This window comes from Eptatretus burgeri, chromosome 11, assembly GCF_056783735.1.
Source record: "Eptatretus burgeri isolate ZD-2024b chromosome 11, Ebu_testis_v1, whole genome shotgun sequence".
NCBI classification, from domain to species: Eukaryota; Metazoa; Chordata; class Myxini; order Myxiniformes; family Myxinidae; genus Eptatretus; species Eptatretus burgeri.
In genome coordinates this window covers 90429304-90434622 of record NC_140971.1, presented here as the reverse complement: position 1 = coordinate 90434622, position 5319 = coordinate 90429304, and the positions used below count along the sequence as shown (strand labels likewise).

General features: G+C 45.4%; 1 long non-coding RNA gene across 1 annotated transcript in view; it reads right to left on the bottom strand.

Moving 5' to 3' along the window:
- Positions 1 to 4817: 4817 nt before the first annotated feature.
- The window catches only part of LOC147017603 (uncharacterized), a 50269-nt gene continuing 49767 nt past the window's right edge, over positions 4818 to 5319 (bottom strand). Inside the window, exon 2 of the long non-coding RNA XR_015049756.1 lies at positions 4818 to 5319. This exon is cut by the window's right edge and continues 538 nt beyond it. This is a non-coding gene — a long non-coding RNA (uncharacterized LOC147017603).

The window sequence follows — 5319 nt, the reverse complement described above, 5'->3', positions numbered from 1 at the left end:
ATTGCCTTAGGGTGGATTACAAGGGGAGTTCTCGAATATACTTCCTTGATGGCGATCCTGAAGCTGCCGTCTCCATAGATAACTATGTGGTGCGACAGGTTGTTAAACAAATCTGAGATGCTTAATTTAGGTAGGCTCCAGGATCCAAATCCCATTTTACCTTCCCGGCAAATTAAAACCCCCCAGATAGAGTACTATGCTTCCCAATGCTCAACTAATTCCAGGATACGGCCGAGTTTTACCGTAGGTTACGCGTTGGCTTCTGACTACTTGTAATGAATATGCGAGGGTGAACTCCCTGATACAGAACACAATGTCTAATCAATTAAAAGAGAAGCGGACGATTTGGAAGGGATTATCATTCAAGAAGGCATATATTTAGACGTCAAACAAAGTCACATATGAAAGTCTTATCTCTGCACAGAAGCTCCTTTTGACAATCACTTACTGCAAATAACTTAGGCACCACATTCATTGAGGAAAAGAAGAAGAAGAGTAAGTTTGATAGACAGATGAGTGCTGGAAGTGGGGTGCATGAGTGCGACCCCACCCTTACTCGAACCTGAGCCAGCTGGCTCACATGGTACCGAACTGGCCGAGCAATATGGGTGTGTGAAGAGACGCTGCATGTGAGGTGTGATAGTAAAATTTGGGTCACGAAAAGAACAATTGGCAAACTCTGCCAATGCTCTGTAGTTTGAGATGGAGTGAGCGAGATACAGCTTAGGAGATGTCAATAGGTGTGTGGTGACTCTGTCCAAGAGCCCGTTCCTCAACGATCTCCCCGCTTATCTGTAGGACCGTTCCACTCAAAGCCCCAATCTCTGTTCCAAACTCAAAACTCCGTTGTAAGACTCCCAGGCGTGGCACCCGTGAATGCAAGGTATTCTGTGTGAAGTTGGTGGTTTGTGGGGCTTCGTGGTGTGGATGAAGGTTGAGTGGTGTTTGTGGTTTGAGCTTGTGAAGAGTTTCGAAATGGAGAAAGAGAAGACAATGGGCAAGCATCGCCACAAGCATGATGCATCTTTCCCCCCAGACTAAATGTTGGACTCCCAAGTTTATGCAGACAAAATACTTTGACCGAACGACTATATTGTTTTATGTGATTTGGTATGTGACACCCTGAAGTTTCCAAAATCCATCACACTACCCCCTCTCCCGATTTAGCCGGGATGCTGGGAACTAACTCCAGTGTACGAACATAAATAAATACAAACAATTATGCCACTGGATTCCAGTGCTGTGACATTTGCACAGAAAAAAAAAATTCACATTCATATCCACTTAAATAAAAACAAGAAAAAGAGCAATCAGAGATTGCAGACCCTCGCCAGGACTTGTTTTGTGTGGTGTTTGTGTACTGGTGTGTTACATAATTAATAAGAGAAAGAATTAGACCTGTCACTTTATACCTGCTGGTAGTGATGTCCGGATGCCAAGACGTTCCGCTTTTGATGCAACCCCGCTTTCATTGGACACCTGACCCTGACCCTGACCCATGACGTTTTAAAAAATTATTATTCATTATTCAATTGAATTTAGAATGGGAATAAAATAAATTCAATTCAAATTAAATGGAAGACCAAATCGATACAGTCCTGCATTGGAGTAATCGGAAGGAACCCAAACAAGCAAAAAGCAAATATGAAGTCATCAAGAGGAACCTGGATAGGATTCGTATTTCAGCTGCTACTTCTCTACCCTAAAACCCATCCAGGCACAGTCAAGTGAGCCTTATTCCAAAAAAAAAAGAACCCATATCAAAAAATTAAACAATTCTGGCTGCCAGACCATGTGTCCGATTAAGTTGACGTTTCAAACACTTATTCCCCATCATTTCTAGATCATAAATATGAAGTTTCATGTCGACTGATTTAGAGGTTCCAGAGAAAACATTATTTAATATTTTTCTTCAATCCAGTATGACTGCCAAACACTATGACCAATGACATCATATGTGTTAACCTTTTGTTCCTCATGGATAGGTGGTCAAATGTGTACAGTTTCACCTCGATCTGTTCAGCCACTTCAGAGAAGGGGGTTATTGAAGGTTTAAAAAAAAAAACATTAAAAAAACAATATGGCTGCTGAATCACATGACCGATGACGTCATCAAATTTTTTTTTTGTGCACTATTTTATCAGATGTAGCGTTATGATCAGATGTAGCGTTCTACATATGCAATTATGACGTCAAAATGAAGGCACCTGTGACATCATTAAAAATAATAATCATAAGAATAATAATGATAATAAAAAAAATAATAATTTAAATCCCCAAAAATAATAATAATGATAAGAATTTTTTTCTTGGTGCGGTTTCAGAGATACAGAAGTTCAAATCTAGACTCTCAAACTTGATTCCCTCCTCCAAATCCTGGTGGCATCTAGTTTAGTCTGTTTCTGGTGTATGTTCCCCCTCCAACCCCTCCCTTACCTCAAATGGCCGCACAGCTGACACTGCATACAAAAAGGATGAATGCCTAAACTCCGTGTTTGCTTCCAAATCTTGTGTCCCAAACCCATCACTTTGTGTACCCATCTTACCCAGATGCACCCAGCTGATCCTGGACTCTGTGTCCATTTCTCACGACAAGGTGGAGATTTTACTGTCAAACCTCGACTGATTCTGCAAATGATCCAGACAGCATCAGCAAACATGTCCTAAAAACCTGCTCTGCTGCTCTTGCTCACCTTCTCTCTGTTCTGTTCACCCTCTCATTTGCTCAAGTTCATCTGCCATCTGCTTGGAAATCAACAAACATTTCTGCTCTGCATAAAAAGGGTGCAAAAACAGATCCCTGAAACTCCAGACCAAGCATCCTTCTCCCAATCATCAGCAAGGTTATGGAATGCATCGCTTTCCACATTAAATCCTTCCTCTTCTCCAATGGCCTGATTTCCGATCATCAATTTGGATTCAGACCAGCGAACTCTACTCTGGACTTGCTGCCCTCCTTTCCCAACAATGGATGGAGGTACTCAATGCGAGACATGAGATCAGAGCCAACTCCCGAGACATATCACGTGCTTTCAATATGGTCTGGCACTCTGCCCTGCTCATGAAACTCTCTTCCTTTGGTATCCAAGGCAATCTCCACTCAAGGCTCGCAAATTATCTCTCCTGCCGCTGTCAACATATGACCCTTAATGGAATTCTCTCATCACCCATTCCTGTCCAAGCTGGAGTTCCTCAAGGCAGTGTTCTACGCCCTGTTCTTTTTCTGTTTTTCACCAATGATCTCTCCGACTCTCTGGAAAATCATCTTTATCTCTTCGCTGATGAATCCACCCTCTGCTGCACCATCTGTGATCCCTCAGATGGACAAGCAGCAGCCTTTTCACTCTCTGCAGATCTGGATAAAGTCACAAGCTGGTCCAACACGTGGAACATGTTTTTCAATCCAGACAAATCTCATTCTCACAGTGTCTCTCCGAAAGGAACATTTGGAAACTCACCCATCTACTTTCTCAACAATCCTCTTGAAGAAGTCCTTTCATTCAAGCTTTTGGGCCTCACAATCTGCCATGATCTTTCCGCGGAAAGCCACATTTCCAAGCTGGCCTCCAAAGCCAGTCACTGACTGGGCATCCTCCATCACGCAAAGTCCTTCTTTGGCACACCTGAGCTCCTGACCACATACAAAGCTTTCGTCTGCAGCTTGATGGAGTACTGCTCTCCCCTCTGGGCTCATGCTCCTGCCTCTCACCTTTCTCGGCTTCATGCTGTGGAAACCAAGGCATTTAGGATCATTGGTATCTTCCACGATGAGGCAGAGACTTTAGGTCTCACTCTCAATGCAGGCAGGTCGGTGGTCTTTCTGTCTTCTATAATCTCCTCTCCGGCATTGCCACCCACACCCCCCCCCCCCCCCGTCTGTTCTTTCTGCCATCTGTCCCCCATATTTATGCAAGGCGCTCAAGGTCTGCCAGCAACCCCCTTCCAGTAATATTACCAAAATCAAAAATCACTGCTCACCTTCATTCTTTCATTCCTCTTTTTCCCCACCTTTGGAACAAACTCTCACACCCTCTTCAATCCCACTCCTCCCTCCATGTCTTCAAAACAGCTGTTCACCACCATGTCTTATCTTCCCCCATCCAAAACCACAATCTTTTCTATCCCAGCAAATCCACCCCAAACCCACCTCTTTCAAATTCCCTGCTTTCCTTCCTGAAGGTCCCTGCTGTGGAAGGACCTGAAAGTCTCTGTAGTGTCCATCTTGTTTACCCTGTGTACCCCCACCTCATCCTATCCACAGATCTCCTCATGTCTCTGTTCCCTACTGTTTTTGCTTCCTCTCCTACCCCTCTTGTCTCCTGCTCCACTTGTTCTAATTTCTGTGTGTTAGCTGTTATTTTCCGAGCCTTGACATTGCATCTAAAAATAAGGAAAGGGTAGCTAGTAAGTGGGAGAGAGCAAGGAAGTAGGGGAGAGTGAGGAAGGGAGGTTGGGAAGGAGGGGGGAGAGTGAAGCCCCACCAAACATCACGATACACTCTGGGATGTGGGAGAGAGCGAGGAGGATGGGGAAGAGAGGATGTTGTGGACACTTGTTTGATAGGGGGAGGTGAGGGAGAATGGGGAGGGGGTGAGGGGGAATTGTCCCCCTTCTGCAGACATTATTACAGGATTGAATGAAGTTGGGTATATTAAAACAGCACGCTCAAACGTGTCATACTAAAAAACACCCGGACACTGCTCAGATATGTCTGTGGGGGGGGGAGGTGGAGGGGCTTTGGGAGGAGGTAAGCATGACAGAAGGGGGAGGGAAGGGTAGGAAGGGCATTTTCCTTCAATGATCAAAAAGAGCCGCACCAGTGTCCGTGCCTTTATTTAATTTCCACACATCTGATAAGAACCAGAAACTAAACCTGAAACAAAGTGAGGAATTGATCTGAACAGATCAGACAGACTGCTTTAAAAACAATTAACTAAATAAATAAATAAATGCTTTCATTTGTCCAGTTCATACATTCTTTGACACCCTTGCTCTCCTCAACCTCAGGAGAGTTGTATGGTGTGGAGAGGGTTTGGGAGGAGGATAGTGTGAGGGGAGGGAAGGAAAGGCAGTCAGAGGGGAAGGCAGTGTGAGGGGGAGGCAAGGTGGCAGCGCTAGGGGAGGGAAAGGCAGCGTGAGGGGAGGGCAAGGCGGCACGAGGGGAGGGGGAGGCAGCATGAGGGGGGAGGCAAGGCGGCGTGAGGGGAGGGCAAGGCAGCGCTCGGGGAGGGAAAGGCAGCGTGGGGGGGGGAGGCAGCACGAGGGGAGGGGGAGGCAGCATGACTGGATAGAAAGGCAGCGTGAGGGAAGGGAAGGCAG